Below are 15,230 nucleotides of genomic sequence, written 5' to 3'. Positions count from 1 at the left end.
AGCACCAAAATTTAGCACCAGTACTTAGCACCAACACCAGCACTCAGCACAAGCACCAGCACCCAGCACCAGCACTCAGCACTAGCACCAGTACTCAGCACCAGCACTCAGCACCAGCACCAGCACTCAGCTCTCTGCTCCTGGCTGTGGACACAGAGTGACCAGCAGCCTCAAGTTTCTGGCACCACAAGTCGCCTGACCACATCGGACTGTAAACGTTCCCTTCCCTAAGCTGCTTTTGTCACAGCAGAGAGGACATGCACACATGCAGATCTCTGGGTACACGTCCTAGTACCAGAGAAACAAGCAAAGCCGAGTCACCCATATAGCAGAGGATATGAGGACTAAGGAGCACTGTGGACCCAGTGGGCTGCGGTTCTAGGCCAGGGTTTCAGCCTGAGCAGGAGATGAGCGTCACTGGCCTGTGGTGGCACGCGTCCCTGGGCTCAGTCCATTCTTCTGAATTGAACATCAGCTCGCCCGGGAAGTGCTAATGAGTCCCGACAGCTCTAGTTCATTGCCCTTGAGCAAGTCAATCTAGAGGCAGCTTGCGCTTTTCCTTCCTTTTATATAAAACCACTTTGTTGTAATGAACTCCCAAATGAAAGCATTACACAGCTAGAAGGAGGCCACTCAGACATGTGTCCACCCAAACCTCTATACATCTCAGCACACACCTGTGTGGTTAGCATGGCTGTCCCATCAGCACACGCCTGTGCAGTTAGCATGGCTGTCCCATCAGCACACACCTGTGCAGTTAGAATGGCCATCATGAGCACACGCCTGTGCGGTTAGCATGGCCATCATCAGCACACGCCTGTGCAGTTAGCATGGTTGTCCCATCAGCACACGCCTGTGCGGTTAGCATGGCTATCCCATCAGCACATGCCTGTGCGGTTAGCATGTCCGTCATCAGCACACGCCTGTGCAGTTAGCATGGCCATCATCAGCACATGCCTGTGCAGTTAGCATGGCCATCCTAAAGCAGTGGCACCCTGCCCAGGCTTTCATACTTCCACTACACTTGTTTTGTTTTTGATAGAAAAAATTTTAAAATAACTTCTGTGCCCCTGGTTCCTGGAGGCCTGAAGAATTCCCAGGAGAATCAGAGCCTACATTCCTAATCTGATGAACTTGATGTGACCCATAAATAATTATTAAATCAACCGCCTTTTTTTTTTTTGTACAGTGAAAGCACGTGGGCCACTGAGATGGCGCAGCAGGTCAAGGCACTGGCCACCTGCTGCCCGATGACCTGACTCTGATCCCCAAGATCCAGAAGGTAGAAGGAGAAAAGTGACTCCAGCAGGTGTCCTCTGATCCCACACACCCATACACCCACAAATACACAAAAAACAAGAACACACACAAATAAACAAATAGAACGTTTGAAAAGAAAAGAAATAAGCAAAGCACTTGATCCCAGAAGACTAGAACTGTATCTGGGGCTCTCGAACACCTGGGCACCGAGTTCTAAGTGTAATGGGGGGGTGGGGAGAACCAGGGATACAAGGTTACAGGTTGAGATGGAGTGAGTGGCTTCCCTGTCAGAGCCTGTGGTTGCTCTCCCAAAGGAAACAGGAATGAGAAGATATGAACCATCTGCTCACGCTCACTCCCCCCTCCTCCCACCCCAGACTGTTTCCTCCAATCCTCCCAGGACATCTCATACACAGGGTGTTATCTCTAAAATCTTCACAAAAGCCATGTCCATAGCACCAGGTACCCGCTCTCATCACTGGGAGTTATCAGCCTAAAGAGAGGGAATACACGCCTGCTATCTTAAAATGATCAAAACCCCAGCCAGGAAGCATGGGCCCTAGGACAGAACTACTGATGTCTTTTGCTAAACAGTCATGATGTCGAACTGCCTTCTGAATATTTATGGTTTCTGCATCTCTCCCACAGTGCAGAGAACTTCTGCAATGGGCGGTAGTTGATACAGAGACTCAGGATGGCTGAGAAGAAGACACTGTTGAGCCTTCAGCCATAGATGGGTTATCTGCTCAACTCCTACACCACAGCCCACGTGTGGCAGATGTGAGGACATAAGAGCCAGGCAGCAGGGAGAAGAGCAGGGAGATGCTGTCTTCTAGACATGGCATGGATGTTAGACAGACACATCAACTCACGGCAGCTGAGGCTAACCCGCACAAGATCAACCCAGTTAAAACTCCAACACAGACCAGTGAGCGGCTCTGCAGGCCCCGCACTAGCAGAGGAGCTCTGGGAAGAAGATGACTTCTGGGAGAGGGCAATTCACTTTTCATTGTGGGGTGGCCTCTGGTACACTGCCCATGCCCTGGTAGGTGACCCACACCTATGTGCATATGAGCAGCAGCTAATAGGACTCAGTGTGTTATTACCAAAAATATAAACAAATGAAGCTGTGAGGGAGATGTACCGGGGTGGGGGTGGTGTTAAGAGGATTTGGAGGAAGGAAGAGGGAGCAGGGCTGGACATAATCAAGGCACATCTTATCCATGTAATACATTTTGAAACAAAATCCAAAAAAATAGATGTATAAGGAATCTTACTGGGGCCCACTTGTTTTCCCATTTCATGTTCAAGAAAGACGAAACCTTAACTTGTCACCGTAAGTTTCTCTGGCCACTCATGCCCATCTTTAAGGCCATAGTAGTGCCGTCAGTGTGACCTCACAGGATGCAGCCTCCTGTGCCAGTGCCATGTTAATCCACCATATACTGTCTCAGCCTTGCCATTTAATCTCCTAAACAGGCTTCCAGACACAAGGAGCAGTCCAAGCTTGCCAGGCCATAACCATCACCAGCCTATAGCATGCTTCCAAGCCTGCTTCCACACCCAGGGAACTAAAAAAATGCTACAAACAGCCATTTCCAGAAGGTCCCAGACGTGTTTCTTAATATATGCAGCAAAATTTAAGTCCTTAGATTTTTCAGACCAGATGGTTTTACAACGTTGCAAAGTAGGTTTGATTCCATAGTTATTTAAACATGCCGTGCATTTTAAATACACAGTGCTTCTGCTAATTAACACTTCATAATTTCTCAAGAGTCCTACAGGCAATTGCTACCATTTGTAACCAGTGCAAGATAGTGTCAAAAAAAAAATCCTATTTCTTTTCTGAAAAGCGGCCCTGGGATGGAAAATGTAAATTATCTCAGCGTTGCCTATTGTGTGAATGAAGTCGTGTGAGAAGTCAAGTGTGACTCCCCGCAGTTGGAGGGACTCATAAGCACAACATCACACCAGGTCCATAGACACTGATGCTCTTCAAGACAGACCCCCACTGTGGTCCAATGGCCAAGACAATCACAAGAATGCAAGTAAGCTAGACACTAACAAGAATATGTGCATACTCATGTGCACACACATACACACACATGAAACCTTAACTTGAGTTTCTCTGGCCACTTATGCCATCTTTAAGGCCACAGCAGTGCCATCAGTGTGACCTCACAGGATGCAGGTAATGAGCACATAATACACACATATGCATATGAACACACATACACGCATGCATGTGCACACACATACACATACACACATGCATGTGCACACACATATGCACTGAGGGCAGCAGGCCTCCTGGCAGTAGTGAGCAATCTCTCTAGATCTCATTGGATGTCTTAGTTATAATCCCAGAGGGCTAAGAGTCCATCAGGCAGGGTAAGGCAGCAAGTGGCAGGCATGGTGACTGGAGCAAGAACCCGAGAATTCACGTCTTCAAATGCAAGCACAAGCAGAGAGTGAATGCGAAGTAACAGGAGGCTCCCAAAGCCCTCCTCGCCGCCAGTGACACACTTTCTCCAGTAAGGGGCACCTCCCAAGCCTACACAAACAGCACCACTAACTGGGATCAAGTAGAGGAGACATTTGTCATCTAATCACCACATAGAGGTAGGGTAAAAGGCCAGGAAAAGTAAAGGGGCCATGGGAAGGGAAAGGAGCCCTTGGCCCTAAACTCTGGAGTCAATGATTCCAGTACAATTAACAAGCTTTGCTGTGAAGGACTCCTACACTGTGTAGTATCCTACTATAGAAAGACATTGTAGATAGGAATGCTAAAGCAACACTGAGCCATGCTTAAGGCCCAAGCATCTATGACAGAGTCTCACAAGCAACATGAAAATCTCTATTTATATAAATAAAAGACCCTCGTGTAGCCTTGTGAGCCATGATTTTGCTTGTTCAAATTATAATCCTATCAAAGGTACTTCAGAGACCACTCTGTGATATCATTTACCAAAAGAAGGAAGAGGAGGTAAAGGAGGTGGAGATGATGAAGGAGGAGGGGGGGGGGGGAAGGGGGAGGAAGAAGAGGAGGAGGGAGAGGAGGAGGGAGAGGAGGAGGGAGAGGAGGGGAGGAGGGGGAGGAGGAAGTAGTAGTGAATATGAAGGTGCAAGTTGAAAGAGGTAGTGTTGGAGAAAAACTCCTGAGACACACTTTGAACTATGTAACATTGGAAACTATCAAAACAATCTCCAGGGCTACTGTTAGGCAGTCATGGAGGATTGCTCTTGAGAAGTTTCTGTTACAAATCTCTTCTTAATGAGCTACAATTTGCTTCACTCTGTCTCCTCCCAAAGTTCTTTTCGGAAACAAGACAAGGTCAAACATGCCCGATTCTCTGGGGTGAGTCTTTGAACAAGGTTCCCCAGGGCAGCTGGTGACGCACAGAGCTATGTCTGTCGCAGGCCCTACTGCTGAGGACACAGGCAAGCCTCCTGCACAGCCCCTTCTCCCTCTGCCTGCAGTCTGAGCATGAGGAGGTTCATGTGGCTCACACCCCTCTTCTTTATAGCAGCCAGTGCCCTAGGGAGACTTGGCTAGACATTTGCTCATCCATCTGACATCAATGTGACCCAGTGACATAGTGTTCTTCCCAACATTCTGGTGATGTCAGGGTGACAGGGGAACAGGCGGCATGCTATAGCTGAGGAGACACATGGAGTGGGGTACAGGCCTCCTTACTGTAACGGTGCAAGGAACCTTGGGAGAATGAGCTTATTAGAAGCTGATAAGCATCAAAGATGAAAGGTCTGTCTGGTCAGACTACTGGGGCAGGCTGTGAGCACCTACTCTCACTTCAACAGAGCTCCTCGTGGGAGGAGATGTGGCAGATGGCAGGAAGGGGCTGTAACCATGAGAATGTGGCAGAAACATTTGCATTGAAACACCTAAAAGCAGCTAAGAACAAAAAGAGCTGTCACTGACGTCAGACTAGAAGTTCCCAGGGGGCAGGGCTCACCTGATGTTGGTCCCCACAGGGTCTTCTGGTATATTGGCACCTAGAGCAGAGTCACTGGGAACTGCCTTGATGAAAGGGACAGTCCTGATGAGGAGAGGATGACTCAAGGTCCCTCTCATCATCACAATGCTGCACCAGAGACCTCCCTCCCATGCACTCAGGGATGGGTCTTTGCAGGAAGACCCCACAGAAAGGCTCTGCTGAACCGACTCTGCTGTCCTAAGTGGCTTTCTTCATTAGGTAGTAACTGGTCAGTGGCCTGCTGATGTGATGTGATGTGATGTGATGTGATGTGATGTGATGTGATGTGATGTGATGTGGTGTGGTGTGGTGTGGTGTGGTGTGGTGTGGTGTGGTGTGGTGTGGTGTGGTATGGGGGTGTGATGTGGTGTGGTGTGGTGTGGTGTGGTGTGGTGTGGTGTGGTGTGATGTGATGTGATGTGATGTGATGTGATGTGATGTGATGTGATGTGATGTGATGTGGGGTGGGGTGGGGTGGGGTGTGATATGATGTGATGTGATGTGATGCGATGCGATGCTAGGCACCACAAGCCTTAACTTTCAGAGATTCCATACTGGAAGACACAGCACAAAGCTCCGTAGGAGGTTCTCAGCTCCTCATTTCTGAGTCACCATAGGCAAAATAATACTGCTAATACTCCCCTAGACCCAGTTCCCTGAGTTGACATGCAGGCTGCAGTGAGAGGCAGCCACAGTCTGTAGGACAGAACAGGGTAACCTTGCTCTGAAACAACACACACACACACACACACACACACAGAGGCCTTTGGGTCTTTACAATTTGCATTTATCCTGCAAGTTTAGCCAGGGACCACCAACATGCTTATCTGCATATCTTCCCAACATCACTGAGTAATTGACTGACTTCTGTCCAACTAAGTGTCATGGAACCCAGGTACACATATATCTCAGAGGTTCAGGGTGCCAAGCCGGCCATTGGGAGCTTTTGTGTCAAGGGGAAAGGAATGGGTCATACAGACAACTGGGAGCCAGGTCCCTAATTCCCTGACAGAGCCATCTGAAGATGGCTCTTAGGGAGGTAGAAGGTGAACTGGAGAGCAGGATCCTGTCTAGTAGGAGCAGCAGAGCCCCTGGGTAAGGGTCTCTTCCAGACAAAGAACTCTCCCAACTCAAGCCCCATCTAAGCTAGTAAGCCCATTATTTTTCTTGGGCAGTCAGTGGCTTTCTGCAATGTGAAGGGACAAGGGAATTGTGTGAAGGGTTTTAGATGCCTCAGTTATCCAACCCCCCAGTAATGAATCAGATACACTTGAGCCCTAGAGCTGTGGCTGTCACAAGAAGCAGGACACTGAGAGGCCTGTTGGAGAAGGTTCTGGTTTGGTGTGTACATTGCTGGTGACACCTTTGTCTGAAGCCAGTGTCTCCTGCTAATTATTTCCCCTCTCATCCCGGCCACTCGTTCACAGTTCCCATCTGTGTCATTTGACATTCAAATATCCAGCACACAGACACAGAAGAAACATGACACACATGTGACAAATGTACTGCTCTGAGCCTGAGGTCTGAGGTCATCTTGAGACTTGCCACTGGCTCCGAGTCTGTAGACTATTCCCCTGAAGCAGACGTTGCTCTTGCAGGCAGTATGGAATCTGCTGGCTGCCTCCTCCTGTGATCCCTGAATGCTTCTGAAAGATGCTTTAATAATGCATAGGAAAGAAAGGGAAGGCACCTATGAATCAAAGGCCAAGCCGCTTCCCAAGACGTGCCACTCCACGCTGCCCTGCCTCCACGCTAAGCTATGGGCAGTATGGTGCCTTAAACTTCTGATTTGTATCAGGAGGAAGGTTTGGCCCCCTAAGCCTTGTCTGAGGATGCCACCTGAAAAGTGCAAGTGTGAGCCCGAGGCCAGCTTGCCAAGTGCTGTTTGTCATACACACTGCTGTCAGCTGAGGAAGAGAGCGATGCCTTTGGTGGGTGGTGCTGTAAAGCATGGGATCAAAAACATACGACTGGCATGGAAAAAATAAGATTAAGGATCAGGGCAATGCAGAAGAAAAAACAAGATTCTATGCCTAGATTCCCAATGCACAGATTATATAACTGATGTCCCCAGGCCACCTGGGAAGGTTTTAAATATTGTTAATACAAAAGGCTTGGCACTTCTCCAGAAATGGCTGCTTCTTGTCCCCAAGTCCCAGAGCTTTCTGTAGATACACAAAAGCCCATCCCAAGCAGCAGATGAGCAGACTTTTAGCTCCGTTGTCAAGGAAACCAGCCTGCTCTTAGCTCTAGAATTAGAAAGCCTGGGCCTGGCCTCCACGGAGCCTCCGCCCACCCTTCCTAATGGAGCCTGCCATCTCTTTACCACCACTCCCCTGCACTCTGAGACCCGTTCTCTGGCAAAAGTCCTAACATATTGCAGGAACAGCAACTCCTGTGACAGCCCAGCAGGCACGTACAGGGCTGTACACAGATAAGCCCACTGGGAAATGAATGTCTTTACACCGAAAGGCAAGAGTCTGGAACCAAGGACAGCAGTTGTACCAGTGTAGGAACCGGACATGCATCACCAAGAATGACCTAAAGAAACAGGATTTGCTACTCAGTGCTGCCCAACTTTCTCTCTCGGAAACACAGGCCTTACACTCTCTAAACGGGAGCCTTAGCCACAGCATCCACCAATGGGCTGAACCCACTGCTCCGTGGGAGGGAAGGTGTGGCCAGGAGAGGTCTTTGAGATCAAAACACCACCCCATGAGAGACTCAGGGAGAAGTGGAAGATATAATAGGAAAGGAGAGAAAAGCCAATGCTACTAATAACACTGAAGGAGGAGCTAGATGGGAAGGCCTGGAGGGTAAGATGGCTGCCGGCAGCCAGGAGAGGGAATGTGTTCCTGAAATGTAGGTTCCCAGGAGAAGGTAAAGGAGGCTGTAAGAGGGTGCCTCTTAAGGTCTTTGCTTGATTCTGAATCCCAGAGGAATCCACAGTAGTGCACCATGTGATCGTATTTCTACCAGTGACAAACATCAGGTCTATGCTGTGGTCTAGATACACAGATATTTAGGCCTGTCTGTTCAGTACTGTGTTGTCTCTGTGTTGTGTAAGTTGGTTGCTTGAGAGCCCAGGTATTAGCAGACTGTACTGTCCAGGCGTGCATATGTATGCTGTCCGATGCTGGCACATGACAAGCATGTCACATACACATTTCTTGGATCATTTCCCAACACTGAGTGGCATGTCTGTACCTCTCAACACCTTGAGCCAGTGTTTGTCTTTTTCTTTACCATTAATTGTAATGTTCATTAAAGGGTCTCCTTTGTGGTCCTCAGCCCTGCATTAAGTCCATTGTGATACACATTACGTCTATCCTTTTAGGCCAAGAGCCCTGAAAACTCCCATGCTGACCCATCTTCCCATACTACACAGCTTTGGAAGAATAAGCACTGGAGGATGACTGGAGTTTTTGAGTCTTTATGCGTATATGAACTCTTACTCTAGACAATGAGACGTTGCCTGCAGATGTGCTCAAGATTTGGCGTTGGCAGAGTCCTTGCCTGGCATGCATGACCTGCTGGGTTCAATCCCCAGCACTGAACACAAACTGTGTGTGGTGTTTCACGGCTATAACACCAGTACCAGAGAAATGGAGGCAGGAGGATCAGAAGATCAAGATCACTATCGGCTGCATCAAAACACTTTAGGCCTAGCCTGGCATGATGCCTCTAATTCCAGCACTCTGGAGGCAGAGGCAGGAGGATCTCTAGGAGTTCTAGGCCAACCAAAAAAACTACAAAAAGGGGGTGAGGGATAGCCTGGGCTCTACGAGATAGATACTAAGAAAAGGAAGGGAGAGAGGGAAGGAGGGAGAGGCGATGCAGAATTTGGAAGTGATCCTGAGAAATAACTTGAAGATTTCATCTCTAGAGCCCCAACCGTGTTTGAGGGCTTCCCCAGTGTGCTGCCCAGCTTTCCCAGTAGCCTCTCTTGCCACGGCTGCTCTGTAATTTTTCCTAATAAAGACAATGCCAATCATTTTTTTTTTTTGTCAGCTTGAAGAAGCTGAGAGAGACAAAGAAGTCAGAGAGACACCTGAGCAGGGAAGGGAGGGGTCTTCCGGCTGGCCGCAGGGCTTTGGGAGGAAATTTGCATAATGATTAATGGAAAAGAAAATGACTCTTTGCCTAGTAGGACTAGACTTTAATTAGGCAGACATGCACCTGGATCAGTCCTGAGAGGATGCCGTTGTCATGGGAACACAGTGGCTGCAACCCCAAAATTTAAAAGCTGAATCCTTTGCTAGAACAGTTACAATACTCCAAGGAACAGAAGGCAGGCGGGGCTTTTGACAATCTCCTTTTCATTTCCCACTCGAGAGAGGCATCCCACAGCCGTGCGCCCTGCCCCAGCTGGAATCCTCCTCCCACCCTCTGCCCACCCTGGGGCCCATCCACACTTCCTCCTTCTCCTTTTCTCACTTGGTCCTACTGGAACCTCAACACAGGGAAGCGGATGTCAAGAACTCATCAAGTTTCTCACTTTCCGGGTGCCTCCCTCCTGTGTCACCTCCTCCATTCCTCCACTTTCCACCACACAGGACAGGCACATGGAACCTGCACGGGGCACAGGGCATAAGGCCATGTGGACGTCAAAACAGTCAGGGTGGTGAGGGGAGAGGCAGAGTGGTCAAACAGATGCTGCAGGCCAGGAAGGGACAGGAATGAAACAGAAAAATCAGAGGGTGGAGGTCCAGGTGGAGCAGAGTGGCTGAATTAATAAAACAGCAGCCATGTCCCTGCTCACACACTACATTATGTATTGTACCAGCCAAAAGGACGGAAAAGGCCAGCAGCCCAGGCAAGCTGAGCATATTTAAGCATCTTTGTAAAATTTTTCTCCGGCTTTATGAGGTAAGCATGGCAGTTTTCTGATGTGTGATGTCACAGACAGATCAGTTGTTGTATAGCTTGTAGAAGTTGCCCAGATCTGAAGATCTTATTGATGCATCCTTAATTTAGAAAACCTGTTTTTCTATATTCTTAATTTTTGTTTAATTGAGAGCTGAGGGAGGTCTCTGCAGACAAAGCATGAGCACTGCATATGTGCGGACTGGTCTCAGAACTGTGGCAGCCTCTTTAACCCCAGAACCTGGGGAGCAGAGATAGGGGTTCAGTCTCTGGGAAAACTAGCTAGCTAAACTAGCTGCAATTGGGAGCTCCGGGTTCAGCAAGAAAACCTGCTACAATAAAAAGTGGAAAGTGACTAAGGAAGACTCCTGGTGGCAACCCATGGCCTACACACACACACACACACACACACACACGACTACTTAAATAATGGTACACAGGATCAATAGTCTCCTAGAATGCTGTCTTAGTGTTACTAAAACACCATGACCAAAAGCAGCTTGGACAGGAAAGTGTTATTTCACTCACAGTTCACAGAACAGTTGCAGTAAGGGCAGAAAACTGGAGGCAGGAGCCGATGCAGAAGCTATGGAGGGGTGCTGCTTACAGGCTTGCTCCCCATGGCTTGCTCAGCCTGCTTTCTGTAGAACCCAGGACCACCAGCTTATGGATGGCACCGCCCACCATGGCTGGGCCCTCCCACATCAGTCACTAATCAATCAGGAAAGCCTCCTACAGGTTTGTGTGAAGCCCCAACTCACAGAGGTATTTTCTTGAGTTTCCCTCCTCTCAGATGATCTTAGCGTGTGTCAAGTTAACATAAAACTATCCAGTAAAATGCTTATAGACTTATAATTTAGGAGAAAAGGAGACGGACCCTATAATGCATATCTGGTTCTGGCTGGAAATGGTCATAGCCCTCAGAATCCCCTGCTCTGAGCCTATCTTCCTGAGGAGACTGCACCCCTCTTCTCCCTGAGAATGCTGGCTACAGCTCCCCTCTTCCTCTAGACCCAGAGAGACTGGGCCCGGTTAGCCAGCCAGTCTTCATTGTCCTTTGTGTTTATCGAGGTATATTCCTTTGGGGCAGACAGAGAGATGAGGGGAGTATTGAGGGGGACAAGAGAAGAGAGGAGCCCCTCAGTCGCCAGCTGAGCGTCAGCAGCTCTCACACAATTAACACCTGCTGTGATGATTGCTAGCATGAAGAAACCATGGCTTCTCCATACATCTGTTTCAAATAAGAATGTTCGAACAGTGAGCTGTGCCTAAGTGCACATGACCTTCCAGTAGTATGGTCCTCCCCTCCCCCGCATACACATACATACACACTCCGTTTCAGTCTCACAGGAATCCATTTGCAGTAAATGACACATCTACCCTTTGTGGGGTCCGTGTGACCCATGAGTTCTTTATTTTTTAAAAAGACTCATTTGGAATTAACTGTATATGGAGGGTGGTGTGTGTGTGTGTGTGTGTGTGAGAGAGAGAGAGAGAGAGAGAGAGAGAGAGAGTGTGAGGGTGTGTGTGAGGGTGTGTGTGTGTGAGGGTGTGTGAGTGTGTGAGTGTGTGTGTGTGTGTGTGTGTGTGTGTGTACAGAGACCCATGGAGGCCAGAGGCTCCAGCTCTCCCTGGACCTGAGGCTACAGGCAGTTGTGAGCTGTCTCACATGAGTTCTGGGAACTCACTGAACCTTGGCCCTCTGCAAGAGCAGTACATGCTCTTAACCACTGAGACTTCTCCAGCTCTGGGGCCCATGGTTACACCTTATAAAATTGCAGTCTTCTCCACGGGATCTCTGCTCTAAAATCTCACTTACTGAGAGGGTAGAAAAGGAGATAAAATTGGGATGAGCACCTTAGGAGCCCTCTGATGATGTGCTCCCAGAGCCTCTGAAATTACTGCTAAGACACAGTGTCTTGAGAAGCCCACACCCACACTACAGTGTGCACACTCCCCCTCACACTTCTATTTAAATCCATGTTAGGATCTCTTAATAAACTCCAACTCTATTCATAATAGTCTATTCTGAAGTTTTTTCCTGTGGCAAGGCCAAGAATCCCAGCCTCATTGGCGTAGAGGTCTCAGCAGACCTCAGGGGACTTAGAACCCTGCCTAGACTTTCAGCAGCTTGGTCAGAACCATAGCCAGGGGAGCTGAAGGCCCAGGCTTGACACATCGAAGTGCAAAGCTTGGCTCCTAATCCCAGCTGTTTCTGTAACTTTACTTGTGAAGCCTTTAAATGACCAGTACTGCAGGGGCTAAAGGGATGGCTCAGTAGCTCTTGCAGAGGACCTGAGTTCAGTTCCTGGCATCCATATCCAGTGGCTGACAAATCACCTATGACTCCAGCTCCAGCGGAATTGACAGCTCCGGCCTCCAGGGGCACCAGGACATGCATGCATATATCCACACACAGACATTATAAATACTTAAAACAGTAGTAAAATTAAAAATTAAAAACAAAATAACACTGCTCGGAGACGTTCCCAATAAGTGTAAACACAAAGAGAGAATCTTTCAAATGGCTAAGAAATTCCCATCAGGATAGATGGGGTCTGGATGACAGTCCATGACCCACCCCTTTCACACACAGATTTGTCAGTCAAAAACCCAATGTCAAGTCACACATTGAAAGCAGAGCTCGTGATAACTGCAGGAATAAGGGCTGGTGTATACCTCAGAGCCAAATGGCAACCAAAGGACAATACTACAAGATCCACTAGATGGAAGGAGGGGTGGGAACAACATCTGAGAAGGCACCCATCCTTCTCCACTCCGCAAAGAGGCAGCTCCTGGCTGGAGGGGGAGCTGTCCTCTCCCACGCCCTCCCTCACCCATCTGCCTGCCTCCCAGCTCAGGCAAAGCCTCCACCATCAGAAAGCTCAGCCACCTCCCCACCACGATGAGGCAGCTGCTCCGCAAAAAGCCAGAGCATTTTGTGCCATATTATATCTCTGAGCCTGTTTCTCACACCCCTTCCTATGAGGACAGCAGGGTCTGTATGCCACGTGACCACAGAGAGATGGGGCTCCCGCCCAGGCTCTGCTGTGCCCACAGCTCTGACGACATTAATGAGAACAGGCTATGACAAGAGGGATGTGGGAGGGAGACAGAGTTCTTGTGGAGCACAGTTAAGTCACAGGATGTGATTACGAATAATCAGCTGGATAAATACGAAGCTAAACTCTGAGTTGCAACATTTATGTCGGAGCACAGCTTAGATCCTGTGGTTGGATGTGCTGGTACATGTCTGTCCTCTAGCACTTGGGAGGTATGGGAAGTAGGTTCTAGTTCAAAGCCAGCAAGGGATATATAGAAAAAATTCTTTCTTTAAAAAAGAAAGAACGGAAGGAAGGAAGGAAGGAAGGAAGGAAGGAAGGAAGGAAGGAAGGAAAAAAGGAGCCAAATGGTCCATACTTCTAGTCCTTAGAATATGGAGACTGAGGCAGGAGGACTGCTGTGAGTTCAAGGCTAATTTGTGCTACAAAGTGTAACCCTGCCCCCCAAAGTAAATCCTATAATGAAAATTGAATAACTACATACCAGCTAATTTAGTGTTTGGATGTATACATAAACCCATACTGGAAAATCATGAGGAGAAATAAAAATCACAGATAATGGACAACATTAATATGCTTGTCAGCCCTTTAAGAATCACAGGGGGGAGGGGCAGTACAGAGTCTGACTAACCACCAAATCCCCTCCCTGTTACCTTCATTCTCACAGGACAATGACAAACAACTGACAGATTGCTTAGCAAGATGCATAGTGAATATTGGCATTATAGTAAGACATTTCAACACACAGCCAAGGAAAATGCCAGCTAAACAAACACTTTATTAATGCTTTTTCATTCTAGAAAAGCTGTTTGTCCGTGGGGAGAATGGAGATTTTGTTTGAAGCCCTTTTTTGTCTATTTTTGTCTAAGGTTGTGTTTGTTTGTTTGAGGGTTTTTGTTTGTTTGCCTTTAAATATAAACATAGTGAGTTCCTGCCTCCCTTGCAAGCCACCCCAGCCTTAACATAGAAGGTGTTAAACAGAAGGATGGATTCCATCCCAGCACCGCATAAACCAGGAGTGCTGGGCAAACCTGGAATCCCAGCATTTGGGAGGGAGAGACCAAGATCAGAGTTCAAGGTCACCTTAGACTACATGGCAAGTTTGAGGCTAGCACCTGACACATGAGACCCTGCCTCGACTAACAACTGCATCAAAGGAACTTTGTCCTTCAGAAAAAGTAACAAAAACTGTTAAGTGATGACCCAACTGCGAACAGGCAAGCAACAGGAGATGTAAGGGCAGGCGGGGCACCAAGAAAACTCCCCAGCCACAAAAAGGAAGCTGGTGCCGTCACTCTTCGGGGACCGAGATCAGAACCAATTAGAGACTCAAGATATTTGACATTAAATTTAAATACCATGGTCCTATGCCCTAAGCACCTTCTGAGATGCTCAAGGCTTTGGTTAGTGTGTATCCATCCCAGTGTGTATCCATCCCAGTGTGTATCCATCCCAGTGTGTGTGTATCCATTATCCATCCACCTTCTCTTGCAAGTCCCCATCCTTTCCAGTTTATGGCCAATAAAATATGAACACAAAGGAGAGAGCTCAGCTGTTAAGAGCACTCTAGAAGGTTGGGTTTGTGTCTCAGCACCTACACGACAGCTCACAACCATTCCAGAGGATCGAAAGCCTCCTCTGACCCACCCCCATGGGCTCTGCACACACATGATGCACATAGATGCACTAAAAATGAATGGAGAGATAAATCCCCAGCCTCACTTGCTGAGCCCAAGCACCATGGAGATCCCAGGGTGGCATGAAACTGCTACCCCTGATCAGAGGCCTTAGTGGGTCACAGTTAGCAAGAGGAACTACTCACAGTAAGATACACAGGCCAGCAGAGGAAGGGAACTAGGAAGCAGCCTGCGTTCATCTCTGCCTCCAGTTGTAGATGGGATGCGACCTGCTGCCTCAAGTTAAAGTACGGAATTGCAACCACATCTTAGCAACATAGAAACAAAGCAGCAGATGTAAGACAGGAAAGCAGGGATCTCTGTCCAACTGCAGAAGCTAAAACAGGCAAGCCAATGAGGCCACCTGTGTC

The sequence above is a fragment of the Apodemus sylvaticus genome, chromosome 2 (assembly GCF_947179515.1).
Source record: "Apodemus sylvaticus chromosome 2, mApoSyl1.1, whole genome shotgun sequence".
Taxonomy (NCBI): domain Eukaryota; kingdom Metazoa; phylum Chordata; class Mammalia; order Rodentia; family Muridae; genus Apodemus; species Apodemus sylvaticus.
The sequence above is the reverse complement of the archived record's forward strand: the minus strand, read 5'-3'. Positions refer to the sequence as shown.